Source organism: Trachypithecus francoisi, unplaced genomic scaffold (genome assembly GCF_009764315.1).
Source record: "Trachypithecus francoisi isolate TF-2019V2 unplaced genomic scaffold, Tfra_2.0 Lachesis_group4, whole genome shotgun sequence".
In the NCBI taxonomy this organism is placed as follows: Eukaryota; Metazoa; Chordata; class Mammalia; order Primates; family Cercopithecidae; genus Trachypithecus; species Trachypithecus francoisi.
In genome coordinates, this window is record NW_022681469.1 from 5,714,053 (window position 1) to 5,729,270 (window position 15,218).

Below are 15,218 nucleotides of genomic sequence, written 5' to 3' on the forward strand. Positions count from 1 at the left end.
TGCAGTTTTAAAAAACTTTTTCACAAAAAAAGCCACAGACACAGATTGCTTCAAAAATTATTTCAAACATTTAAGGAACAAATAACACTAAATTTACACAAATGCTTATGGAAAATTGAACTAAAATACTGAAACTTATTTTGCAAGGATATCGCAAGATAAGAAAACTACTGGTCAACATCCCTCACAAACATAGATGCAAACCTTCTAACTAAAGTTTGGCAAAGCAAACCCAACAATACATAAAGAGGGTAGTACATTATGACCAAGTAACTTTTATCCCAGGAATCCAAAAATCAACATTTAACATTCAAAAATCAACTAATGTAATTCACCAAATTAATGACCAAAAATAATAATAATCCCAAGCAATCTAAAAAAGTATTTGAAAAAATTCAACATCTGTTCCTGACAGGAGGAAAGTATGTGTAGCAAACTGGAAGCAGAATGCAACTTCCTCAACCTAACATCAGCATCTGCGCAGAACCTACAGCCAGTAGCGTTTTAATGGACTGGATATTTGTGTCTCTTCAAAATTTATCTGTTGAAATTCTAACCCCCAGTGTGATGGTATGTAGGAGATGGGGCCATTGGGAGCTAATTAGGGTGGAGCCCTCACGAATGGGATTAGTGCCTTTATAATAGGGGCCTCAGAGAGCTCTCTAGCTCTCTTCCTGCTGTATGAAGATACAAGGGAAGTTGACAGGCCACAATCTGGAAGGTAGAACTCACCAGAACCTGACCATGTTGGCACCCTGATCTTGGACTTTCAGCCTCCCCATCTCATCTGTAAGAAATAAATTTCTGGTGTTTTTTGTTTTTTGTTTGTTTGTTTTTTGTTTTGAGATGGAGTCTCGTTCTGTCATCCAGGCTGGAGTGCAATGGCGCAATCTCAGCTCACTGCAACCTCTCCCTCTCAGGTTCAAGTGATTCTTGTGCCTCAGCCTCCCAAGTAGCTGGGACTACATGTGCATGCCACCATGCCTGGCTAATTTTTGTATTTTTAGCAGAGACAGGGTTTCACCATGTTGGCCAGGCTGGTCTTCAACTCGTGACCTCAAGTGATCTGCCCACCTCAGCCTCCCAAATTGCTGGGATTACATGTGTGAGCCACCGTGCCTGGCTAATGTCTGTTCTTTATAAGCTATCCAGTCTATGGTATTTTGTTAAAGCAGCTGGAACTGACTAAGACAAGCATACTCAATAATGAAACAATAAATACTTTTCTTCTAAGATCAGAAATAATTTTAAAATGTCTTCTCTTACCCAGAAATAAAACCAAACACCTATAGCTAGCTGACCTTCAACAAAGATGACAAAAACAGGCAACAGAGGAAAAACTCCCTATTCAATAAATGGTCCTGGCATAGCTGGCTGACCATATGCAAGACAACGAAAGTTGGCCCCTACCTCCTTTCACCATATACAAAAATTAGCTCAAGATGGATTAAAGATTTAAATGTAAGACCTCAAATATAAGGATCCTAGAAGCAAACCTAGGAAACACCATTCTGGACATCAGCCTTGGGAAAGAATTTATGACTAAGTTCTCAAGAGCAATTGTAACAAAAACAAAAATTTCCAAGTGGGACCTAATTAAACCAAAGAGCTTCTGCACGGCGAAAGAAATTACCAACAGAACAAACAGACAACCCACAGGATGGGAGAAAATATTTGCACACCACACATCTGACAAAAGTCTAATATATAGAATCTATAAGGAACTTAAATAATTCAACAATCAAAAAACAGGTATCCCCATTAAACACTGGGCAAAAGACATGAGCAAACTCTTCTGAAAAGAAGACATACAAGTGGCCAACAAACGTGAAAAAACGCTCATCTTCACTGGTCATCAGGGAAATGCAAATCAAAACCACAGGGAGATACCATCTCACACCAGTCAGAATGGCTCTAATTATAAAACAACAACAGCAACAACAAAACAGATGTTGGTGAAGCTGTGGAGAAAATGCTTACACCACGCTGTTGGTAGGAATATAAATTACTTCAGCCACTGTGGAAAGGAGTTTGGAGATTTCTCAAAGAACTTAGAACAGAACTACCATTCCTTCCAGTAATCCTACTACTTAGTATATATCCAAAAGAAAATGACTCATTCTACCAAAAATACACATGCACTTATATGTTCATTTGCAGCAGTTTTCACAATAGCAGTGACATGGAATCAACCTACATGCCTATCAATGATGGATCGGATAAGGAAAATGTGGTACATATATACCATTGAATAGCATGCACTCATACAAAAGAATGAAATCACGTCCTTTGCAGCAACATAGAATACAGCTGGAGGCCATTATCCTAAGCAAATTAACAGAGCAACAGGAAACCCAATACTGCGCGTTTTCACTTAGAAGTGGGAGCTAGACATTGGGCACTCAGGGCTATAGAGATTACTAGAGGGGTAAGGAGGGAGGGAAACAAGGATTGAAAAACCAACACTTGGGTACTATGCTCACTAGCTGGGTGATGGAATCAATCACATCCCAAACCTCAGCATTATGCAATATACCCATGGAACAAACCTGCACATCTACCCCCTGAATCTAAAAGAAAATAAAAGTTGAAATTATTTTTGTTAATGTCTTCTCTTGCTACTTGTATCCAACATTACCCTGAAGGTTCAGGTATTGTAATAAGTCAATAAAAAGAAATAAAACACACCCACATTGAAAAGAAAAAAGTTAAAATTGCCTTTGTTCACAGATAACCTGATCTCTATATAGAAAATATTGTGGAATCCACAGAAAAGCTACGCACAGTAATATCTAAGTTTAGTAAGATTTCTTAAGGCAAAATCATTATACAAAAATTAGTTTTTGTTCCGTAATTATTAATTAATCATTAGAAATTGGAATCTAAAAAATACCATTAAAAATAGTATCAAAGTTATACTTTTTACACTGTTTCAGATAAATCTGAAAAGAATGCATAATTGTTGTTATGAGTTGAATTCTTTTCCTTTAAAAAGTCATGATGAAACCTGAATTCCTAGAACCTCACAATGTTCGTCTATTTGAAAATAGAGTCTTTAAAGAGGTCATCAAGCTAAAATGAAGTCCTTCAGGTAGGCCTTAGTCCAACGTGACTTATTCTTTATAAAATGGATAAATCTGGACACAGAGACAGAAATACTCATAGAGAGAACACTATGTGAACATGAAGTCAGAGATGAAGGTATTGCATCCGTAAGCCAAGGAGGTCTGCAGTAGGAGAGAGGCCTGGAACTGACTCTCCAACATTGCAGGAATCAACCTTGATGGCACCTTAGTCTTGGGTTTACTTTACCAGAGCTGTCAGACAGTAAATTTCTATTGTTTAAGCCACTTAGTTTATGTACTTTATCATGGCAGTCGTAGGAAACTAATATACATGTACAATGAAAAGGACAAATCAATGCTGAGAAAAGATGAAGCCCTAAATAAATAGAGAGATACAACGGATTCATGAATTAGAACTTTCCTAATATTGTCAAGATGTTAACTTTCCCAAAACTGATCTACAGACAGAAGACAATTCCAATCAAAATCTTAGCAGTCCTTTGTTTTTGTAGTAACAAAGTGATTATGCAATTCATATATAATGACTTTGAAAAAAGATTGTTGAATTACATCTCTTCCCTTACTCCATGACTTGAAAAGGTATTCAAATCAAGTGACTATGGGATTGACTTAAATATAAAGAAATAGCTCAATGGAAAAGAATGAAGAATTCAGAAGCAGATTTACAAATACTATGTCAATTTACTTTTGACAAAAGGGCAAGGGTAATTCATTACAGAATCTAATCATTGGTTTAATCTAATCTTTTAAATAAATTATACTGGAACAGTTGACTATTCATATTCCAAAAAAACCCAACACAAAAACCTCTTATCCATGCCTCAAAGCATATCTAAAAATATAACTAGAAATAGATCACAAGCATAATTGTTAAACCTATAAAATTTCTTTGTTTTATTATTATACTTTATTCTAGGGTACATGTGCACAACGTGCAGGTTTGTTACATATGTATACATGTGCCATGTTGGTGTGCTGCACCCATCAACTCGTCATTTACATTAGGTATATCTCCTAATGCTATCCCTCCCCCCTCCCCTCACCCCACAACAGGCCCCAGTGTGTGATGTTCCCCTTCCTGTGTCCAAGTGATCTCATTGTTCAATTCCCACCCATGAGTGAGGACATGCGGTGTTTGTAAACCTATAAAATTTCTAGAAGAAATATTAGAAGAAAATCTTTTTGATCTAGGTTAGGCAAAAATAACTTAGATGCAACACTAGAAACATAATCTACATAAGGAAACATTGATAAATTGGGATTCATTACAATTAAGATCTTCTGCTGTTCGAAAGATGTTCTTAAGAGAATGAAGAAATGAAACACACAATGGGAGAAAATGTTTGCAGCTCACACATCTAATGAATAAATGACTTCAATCTAGAATGTATATGGAAACCTTCCAACTCAACAAAGAAAATAAACAATCCAACCAAATTTGTTAAGAATTTGTAGAAATATTTTTTTTCAATATTTTTTTCTTTCTTTCTTTTTATTATACTTTAAGTTCTAGGGTACATGTGCACAATGTGCAGGTTTGTTACATATGTATACATGTGCCATGTTGGTGTGCTGCACCCATTAACTTGTCATTTACGTTAGGTATGTCTCCTAATGCTATCCCTCCCCCCCCCCCCCCCACAATAGGACCCGGTGTGTGATGTTCCCCTTCCTGTGTCCAAGTGATCTCATTGTTCAATTCCCACTTATGACTGAGAACATGCGGTATTTGGTTTTCTGTTTTTGTGATAGTTTGCTGAGAATGATGGTTTCCAGCTGCATCCATGTCCCCACAAAAGACACGATCTCATCCTTTTTTATGGCTGCATAGTTTTCCATGGTGTATATATGCCACATTTTCTTAATCCAGTCTGTCACTGATGGACATTTGGGTTGATCTCGTCTTTGCTATTGTGAATAGTGCCGCAATAAACATACATGTGCATGTGTCTTTACAGCAGCATGACTTATAATCCTTTGGGTATATACCCAGTAATGGGATGGCTGGGTCAAATGGTATTTCTAGTTCTAGATCCTTAAGGAATCGCCACACTGTTTTCTACAATGGTTGAACTAGTTTACAGTCCCACCAACAGTGTAAAAGTGTTCCTATTTCTCCACATCCTCTCCAGCACCTGTTGTTTCCTGATTTTGTAATGATTGCAATTCTAACTGGTGTGAGATGGTAGGTATCTCATTGTGGTTTTGATTTGCATTTCTCTGATGGCCAGTGATGATGAGCATTTTTTCATGTGTCTGTTGGCTGTATGAATGTCTTCTTTTGAGAAGTGTCTGTTCATATCCTTCACCCCCTTTTTGATGGGGTTGTTTGCTTTTTTCTTGTAAATTTGATTGAGTTCTTCGTAGGTTCTGGATATTAGCCCTTTGTCAGATGAGTAGATTGCAAAAATTTTCTCCCATTCTGTAGATTGCCTGTTCACTGTGATGGTAGTTTCTTTTGCTGTGCAGAAGCTCTTTAGTTTAATTAGATCCCATTTGTCAATTTTGGCTTTTGTTGCCGTTGCTTTTGGTGTTTTAGACATGAAGTCCTTGCCCATGCCTATGTCCTGAATGGTATTACCTAGGTTTTCTTCTAGGGTTTTTATGGTTTTAGGTCTAACATTTAAGTCTCTAATCCATCTTGAATTAATTTTCGTATAAGGAGTAAGGAAAGGATCCAGTTTCATTTTTAAAAAGATATAGAGATGGCAATAAACCTGAAAGGATGTTTGTCATCATTACCCCTTGGGGAAATTCAAATTAAGATGATAATGCGTTATCACTATGTATTTATTAGAATGGTTAAAATTAAAGGGCCTGACTGAACTGACTGTTGGTGGGATGTGCACCCAATGAAACTCATGTACATGGATGAGGAATGTGTAAAATGGAGCAAATACTTTTGTACAAACTTTGTCAGTTTCACAACAAAATCAAGCATCCACCTACCATCTAACCCAGGCATTTCTCTCCTAGGTATTTACCCAAGCTAAATGATAGCACATGTTCATATGCAGATGTTCAAGAAAGTGCATAGTAGCTGTATTTGTAATAATGAAAACTTGGAAATATGCAAATGTCACAAATAGCTGAATGGTAAAACAAACTGTGGTATAGCCATACAATGGCATACTGCTCAGCAATAAAAGTGAATGGATTATTGTTGCATACTACAACATGGATGAAACTTAAAATTATAATTCAGAGTGAAGAAAGGCAGGCCAAAGGAATGCATACCCTGGGATTCCACTTATATGAAATTTTGGAAAAATGAAAACTAATGTACAGTGACAGACAGCAGATCAGTGGTCATCTGGTTTAGTTGCAGATTGCCAAGAAGAAGAGGGAGAGAAGAATTTCGAAGGGCAGGAAGAAGCTTTGGGAGTGAGGTGTGTTCACTATCTTGCTTGTAGTGATAGCATCACAGGTATGTTCATCTGTCAAGACTTATCAAAGAGTACACATAAATTATGTGTTGTTTGTCAATCATACCTCAATAAAGCTATTAAAATGTTTAAAATATAAATTTAAAAATTGGTAGTATAGAGAGTATCAGGATTTTTTTCACTAGTACCACCAGGAATTCTACATGTAACACCCCCCCATTCCTATATTTTCCATCTTCTTATCCACCTCCATGGATGACATAACCACCGAGTCAGTTCCCTTTGTTGGGAAAAGCAAGGTCTTCCCCACAACTTCCTCATCCTAATATAGTCCTATTGATTCTTAAATGTCTCTTGGGTCGATCACTTCCACTTAGGTTTCACTCTTTCTGCCTCAACTTGGAGTTCACCATCTCTTTCCTTGTGTCTCCTTTTTCTGGGATTATCTCTGTAGGTATGTCTGTTCTCCATATCGCTAAAAGATTTACCTTTCTGCAAAACAGAAATTAGCACATGTTTCAAGTGAATCAAAACCATCTACATGATGAAACATGAACTCTATAGTATAACTTGGAAAATGCCTCAAAATATTGTCTCAACTCTTTCTAGTTTCATCTCCTTTTAATTTCTTCTTCTTTTTTTTTTTTTTTTTTTTTTTTTTTTGTTGAGACAGAGGCTCGCTCTGTCGCCCAGGCTGGAGTGCAGTGGCCGGATCTCAGCTCACTGCAAGCTCCGCCTCCCGGGTTTACGCCATTCTCCTGCCTCAGCCTCCCGAGTAGCTGGGACTACAGGCGCCCGCCACCTCGCCCGGCTAGTTTTTGTATTTTTTAGTAGAGACGTGGTTTCACAGTGTTCGCCAGGATGGTCTCGATCTCCTGACCTCGTGATCCGCCCGTCTCGGCCTCCCAAAGTGCTGGGATTACAGGCTTGAGCCACCGCGCCCGGCCTCCTTTTAATTTCTTAAACATTATTGGCCTGTAATAGATACCCGGAATTATTTTAGCATTGAAGTTACCTGTCACATATCACAAATTGGAAACTGTGAAGAGTTAAAGAAAGATGCTCTTCTGGTAAAATCATATTTTTGGCCCTGTGTGTTTAGAACCACATAGGTAGTCACCTATTTTCTTCATTCATAAGGCTGGTTCTAGAAAAAATCTCTATCTGTGCAGGAGGTGAGGCCAAATCAGAGCTCATGGTATTCTTAAAAAACAAACTATTCAAAGGACTCACACAATATAATAATTTCTAGAACCTGGACAAATATGAATAAACACAAAAGTTGCACGAATAAACTATTCATAAAAGAGTTTTTATGTTATTCTAATATGGAAACCCACTAATGTATTAATATGAAAAGCAGAAAGTGGCCTTGCTCATGAATTATTTTGCCTCACTTGAAAGTAAGAAACTACATAAATATTTAAGCAGGTTTCTTAACAATATTGCTAATGTCCTCAGGCCTGAACCTCTCTTGGCAGTATAGTTTGGTTGTGTACTCACTTGCAACTTTGCTTTTGTCCATTAGTATCTAAATCTTTTCCAAGTAATTGGAAGCAACTAGAATTATCCTTATTGACATGATGCCAACTTTATCAGTACGTTTTAAGAGCTCAGACTAAAAATAATACAAAATACAGCTCTATGTAACATGTTAAATCATCATCTACACTTCCCTTAAAAATAAAAACTACCCTGCTTTCTACCACTTTTCAGCAATCTAATCTAATTTCCATGTTTAGGTAAAGCCACAAAGTTTGATTTGGATACTGTAGATACGTCCTGTGGCCCCAGGATGCAGTTTAACCATTATTTTAAAATAGAGGTCTCTTATCCGTGAGTCCCTCTACAGCCAAAGTTTAAAAATTTGTTCATTTATTCAACACGTATGTATTGAGTACCTGACATGTGGAAGTGCAGAAGGTAGGAAAGAAAGCAATGTAGCAAAACTTTCTACAGCGAGGCAACAGGAAGGTGAAGCAAAGAGACAGTGGAAAAGTAAATACTAACTTAGAGAGATAATTGCAGACAGCATGAAACCCTGTGAAGGGAATAAGCCGGGTGAGGAGATCACCATCAGTCAGCATAGTGCAGCAGGGTTAGGTGATTAGAGGAGGCATTGTTGAGGAGAAGATGGCATTTAACCTGGGACCTAAAGGCTGAGAAGGGATCATTCACACAAAACTAGAGATTGTAAGACTGAAATTATTTTTTCTTCAATTAATACATGTTTCTCAAAATATATAGTAACCAGAAAGTTTTAAATACATTATTCCTATTCAGATATCAGGAAATCTTGACATATAACCGACAGTAATCTTACATACCTTTAATTGGCATAAAGATATTGGGTAAATTGTTTCTTAAATCACACTCTCTCTTTTTCCTCCTCTTGGGCCCCCTGCTCCCCAAACTTCTGAATATATAGTTTTTTCTGTTCCTTGTATATATAACTCAATATCCAGTAAAAGTCAGAGAATTCTGTAAACTTGTATTCCAGATAAATATGTGTTATCAGTTACTGAACATTGACTAGATACACTGTCGGTGTTTCCAGTTTAACATGAGCCCTTCTCCATACTAATATCTTTACTCCATTAAAGTTGCTCCTCATCTCAGAAAAAGACATTACCATTGCAAGTGACACAACTAGCAAATATCTTTCTTTCTCAACAGATCCTAAGTAGTCCAATCACTAAATTTATTTTAACATATGCCCTAAGGTCTGAATTATTTAAAACTCTTCTTTGCAATTCAATTACTCTAATCCTTACTCAGATCCTTTTAAACTTGTCTGAATGACTGCAAAAAGCCTTGTGATAATCTTCCTAGTTGAAGTTTCTTTACACTCTAAACTATAATTACCATCATAAATATATTTATTTTGTAAATTATGAAATATATAATACACATAAAATACATGAAAATAACATATACTTGTTTCCAGAAATAGGCAATCTATTTATCCTTAAGATATTTTTTCCAATGTAAAACACATAATGTTACACAAAATATATAAACATTCATTGAAATGTATCTGGGCTTATAAGAAAATAAGGGATATCCCTAAGAAATTAATATAAACTGACAAGAAATTCCTACAGAGACATAAAAAAGAAGAAACTTTCATATGTGGCTATGATATAGTAGTTGTCTCAAACTGAATCTCTGAACAAGAATATTCATAATATGTAGATAAAATGCAAAGGAAGTCCCCAACTGTTGAGAGATATTAGAGATCACTTGTGGCAGCAAGGTCATAAGGGTTGAATATAAGACAGAAGCAAAGTTTCCTGAGGTGAGACCAACACTCTTTACCTCATTTTGCATTAAAGTAGTTACTGATTCCTACATAGCTGATATGGTTTGGTTGTGTTCCCACCCAAATCTCACCTTGAATTGTGGTTTGGGGAGGGACCTGGTGGGAGGTAATTGAATCATGGGGGTGGTTACCTCTATACTGTTCTCATGATGGTGAGTGAGTTCTCATGAGATCTGATGGTTTTATAAGGGGCTTTCCCCCACTTCACTCTGCACTTCTCCTTGCTGCCACCATGTGAAGAAGGACATGATTGCTTCCTCTTCTGCCTGGATTGTAAGTTTCCTGAGGCCTCCCCAGCCATGCTAAACTGTGAGTCAATTAAACCTCCTTCCTTTATATATTGCTAAGTCTTGGGTATGTCTTTATCAACAGCATGAGAATGGACTAATACAACAGCATAGCTTACAACTGTTGATGAGAGAAAACCAAACTCAGGGTCCTATCCAATACCCAAGACTTTACATTGACCTAATTAGGATGAGGACATTGACCTAATTAGGATGAGAACAAGTCAGATTAGCCCTCGAAAGTCCCAAATCAAGCTCAGATATTCTGAATATATTATTGGATCAAGATGATCTGATCTAAGTTCCTGCCAGAAGAAAAAGTAAATCTTCTCTTTATAAAAATAAGATCATCTAGACTCTTACCCAAACAAACGTTGCATTCAGGAATACTAACCAGTAGATAAGATGAATTTTTAGCCAGTGAGAGAGGCAAATAACAGGGAGGAGAAATGGGCTTGCAGTGATCCAGATATTGAAATTATTAGGCACAGAACTTAAAGCAACCATATTACTATACTAAGCAAAATAGATGTCAAGATAGAGACTTTCAACCGAGTATCATAATCTATGAAACAAAATCAAATATTAGAACATAAGCATGAAATTACTGAGATTAATTGCTTAATGGATGGATTAAACAGCTGATGAGACACAGGAGAAGAGATCTTTAGTGTCCTGGATTAAAGGTCTGTAAAATATCCAGACAGAAGTGCAGAAATAAAAAGAAGATTAAAAAAAATACAGAGAGAAGTTGAAGAGACATAGGCACATGATGAAAATATCTAACATACATTGCTGGGAGTCACAGAATACGAGGAGAGAGAATGAACAGTACTGATAACTGGAGAGATACTGGCTGGTAATTTTCCCAAATCAGTAAAAGACACAAGCCCACAGTTTCAAGAACGACCATGAGATTGCACAATGAATTACACAGAAAACCAAACCTAAGCAGATCGTAGTAAAACTAATAAACAACACAGACAAAAAATAATTTCCTTCAAGAGAACAAAAATCAGTCTGGTAATTGACTTCTCCACAGCAGTGCACCATAACCAGAAAAAATACCCTTCAAAGATGGGCGAAAAAAAGATGTTTCAGACCAAATACGATAACAAAGAAGGTTCTTCAGAAAGAAAAAAAGATGATATCAGAGGGAAACATGGAACTACCAAGGCAATTAAAAGCATGAGAAAGGATAAAGGTGTGGGTAAGCCTAAATGAATCTTAATAATGTATTGTGGGGTTTTATGAATATGTAAACATAAAGTAAAATCTGAAACAATGAAGGAATAAAACAACATGAGGATGAATTGAAGTAGAGTTTTCTAAAGGGCCCTTGAAAATAAAGAAATGTGGTAAAATGTTATTTATATTATTGTCTAATAAGTAAATGATGGAAGTTGTCATCTCTGAGATAGTCACTAAAAACATGGAACTGGCAACAACATAATATGGAAAATGCACTATTAAAAAATACTTGATGAAAACTAAAGAAGTCAATAAAGTAGAAGAGATAAAACAAATGTAAAACAAATAGTGAGACTGCGTATTTTTACCCAAATGTCTCAGAAATTAGATTAAATATATGCAGGTTAAAGACTCATATTAAAAGTTTAAAACAAGCTGAATTTTTAACAGTTGAGTAATATGTTGCCCACTGGAGATACACCTTAAACAGAAAGTTTGAAAGTAAAACATAGAAAATATACCTTGAAAAGTCTACCTCTCCCAAAAAAGGTATAGCCTTACTAATGAGATAAGGTAAACATTAAGACAAGAAGTGCAAATAAGGAAGAGGAACATTTTGTAAAAAGAGTAAATGCACCAAGCATATATATATGAAAACAATATAAAACTGCATACCCCTAAAAATATAGCTTCAAAAGAAAAGCTAACAGAACAACATGGAGCAATAAACAAATCAGAGTTATACCGGAAGATTTTAATAATCTTTCTCAAAAATTGATAGAAAGTAAGCAAAAAATTAATAAGATCTATAATTTTTAATGAATTTGATAAACTGGACCTAATATAAGAAAGCAACAAGTAGAGAATACACATTTTTTTTCTAAATGCACATGAACTATTTATCAAAAATCCTATATGCTTGGCCATAAATTAGTCTTAACAAATTTAAAAATTCAAATCTGCTTGAAATCAAACAGAGCACCTCCAAGCTAGAAATTAATCATAAAAATAAAATTAAAATATTGACAAGTGTTTAAAATGAAGTTGTACATTTCAAAAATGACCCATTGGTAAAAGTAGAAATCATTATGCAGGTTAAAAACATTTTAAATGGCCAGGAGCGGTGGCTCACGCTTGTAATCCAAGCACTTTGGGAGGCTGAGGCAGGTGGATCATGAGGCTAGGAGATCGAGGCCATCCTGGCCAACATGGTGAAATCCCGTCTCTACCAAAAATACAAAAATTAGCTGAGCGTGGTGGCACACGCCTGTAATCCTAGCTACTTGGGAGGCTGAGGCAAGAGAATCACTTGAACGTGGAGTCGGAGGTTGTAGTGAGCCGAGATTGCGCCACTGCACTCCAGCCTGGAGACAGAGTGAGACTCCGTCTCAGAAAAAAAAAACAACATTTTAAATGAAACCAGGTGTGGTTCTACATGCCTGTAATTCCAGCTACTCAGGAGGTTGAGGTAGGAGGATCCTTTGAGACTAGGAGTTCAAGACCAGCCCAGGCAACTTAGAGACACCCCATCTCAACAACAACAAAAAAAACAATTGTTTTAAATGAACCAAGTTTGATGGCACACGCCTGTAGTCCTAGATACATGGGAGGCTGCCAGGAGGACCGATCACTCAAGCCCAGGAGTTTGAGGGTGCAGGGAGCTAGGATTGCACCACTGCATTCTAGCTTGGGCAAGAGAGCTGGACTTTGTCTCTAAAAAAAAAAAAAAAAAAAAAAATTAAATGAAAATACTACATATTGAAACTTGTGGGATGATATAGATAAACTTGTGCTTTGTTCTTTGAGGAAAATGTACGGCTTATTTGCATATATTTCAAAAGAAGAAACTCCGAAAACATAACATTCATCTAAAGAAGTTATATGAACAGCAAGGTAAATTTTATCTTTAATTTTTAAAAATATGTTAAATCTACTTGTTTTATAGTCTGCATCTGATCTTTTCAGTCTAATCCATGCCCCTACTGTGTCTGCTTACTGTCACTCAAGGTGGCTTTCTGCCTTGTGAATTTTGTTAGAGGGCCACGAGCTCATGTTCAGTAGGCATTACTGTGGAAATCCCATAAGATGCAATTTGAGAACTGGCTTAAGGCTGTGTTCCTTTGTATTTTCTTATAAAAGAGACCAGAGACACAACTTATCTTGGATGATTTTATTTTAATTTCTCATCTTGAGGTTTCCAGAACCATGCAGATAGCATAAACTTGCAATGAAAACCCAGACGCAGAGTAGGGATTGATCCGAATTATCAGTTGCAGACTTGCTCTCCGAGCTCAGTCCAGCACAGGAGCTTTTGCTTATAGTGTTTTCACTGATGAGTGAGTTAGTGCTCCGGGTCCTGGCCCAGGGGAGGCAGAGAGTTGGTTCCAAGTCCCTTCTTGGAAGGACCTTACCTCCTGGCCTAGGAGGTCCTTCAACCACACGCCCCTTGTTTAGAGAGCTTTCCAGATGTCACCAGATCAGCTTTACGACAGCAATAGCTTTTCACTTGGATTTTCAGTTCTCTCTTTCTTCAGGCCAATGTAGACTCTTTTTCTTGTATTTATTTATAAACTTAGCTATACATTTTAAAGGATGTTTATTATATTTTATTTAGTGTATGTATATACATATACACACATATAGTTTCTATTGGGAGGCTTTAAATTTTAAGATATTTAGTTTATCATATATGGAATCAGGATCACAGAAATTTCCTTCTAAAACAGAACCAGTCACATCACTTCCAAATTTAAAACTTTGAGAGGCCTTCAAGTCCAAACTCCCTTTTAGTGCATTCCAGTCTTTTTCATCTCTTTTCTCCTTAATTTAAAAACAGTCTTTGCAAGTGAGCACTGCATGGCTCATAATGGAAACTGAATTGCCGTTGTTGAAGGTTGAGTCTCTCCTTTCACCTTGTACTGTAGCCTCAAGTGTTCTTAAATGTCTGAATCTTTGCTGGCAAGATTCTATCTATCAATGGTAATCTTCCCTTAGTGACAAACTCCCAGTAGTCATTTAAAATACAGCTGAAATGTGTTGTCATTCTGAAATCTTTCTCCCATGTTTCTCTTTCCTTTTCCTCCCCTTCCTTTCCTGGAATTTGAAACTCCTCTGTGCAGCGGTGACATCTGTCACTCAGCATTCAAGCAGTTCAGATGGGCTTAAGGCGCCACCATTCTCAGAAGAAAAGCAGTGGAGGTGGCAGCCTAATGCACAGGAGTGGGCCTTTCAAAGTGGAATCCCAGTTAGACAGCACCTGCCCCTGCTGCTGACCCTCAAAGGCTATCATCTCAGTCTCCTATTTTACCACCTCTGAAAGTAAGGCTACTGCTTGTCATCTGCAGCCAGGAGCTTCTTTTTTTCTGCCCACAACTTTATTGAGGTATAGCTGACAATTAGATATTGCACATACTTAAAGTGTGCAGCCTGATGATTTGATGGTACATGCATACATCGTGAAATATTCACCTCAACCCTTCTAAGTCGTGGTTTCCCTGGTGAGCGATGAGACACGGGAAGCTGTTTTTAGGAGAAGGGCACAGGTGGGCGGGTACTTTCCTGAACAGTGAGTTTCTCAGTCACATACACTAGGAAGGGCCTTGCCTACTGTCTGGAGATGCACAGCATGGGCTGTAATGGTGAAAACAACAGCAGCAACAAACCCCCCAAACTGGAAAAATCCAGAAGCCTCCCAACAGGAAAATGAATAAATAGATCCTGGTATGTTTATATTCATGCAGAAGGATACTATAAAAAGCAAAAATAAACTTGAGCAATATAGAGCAACATAGTTATTCCTTTACATATAAATTATTGGAGGAAACAAGTAAATCACAAAAGAAATCATATGGTTTGAGATAATTTGTAAAACTGTACAACAAACAAGGCACCTGTAATGCCAGCATTTTGGGAGGCTGAGGCAGGCGGGTCACCTGAGCTCAGGAAT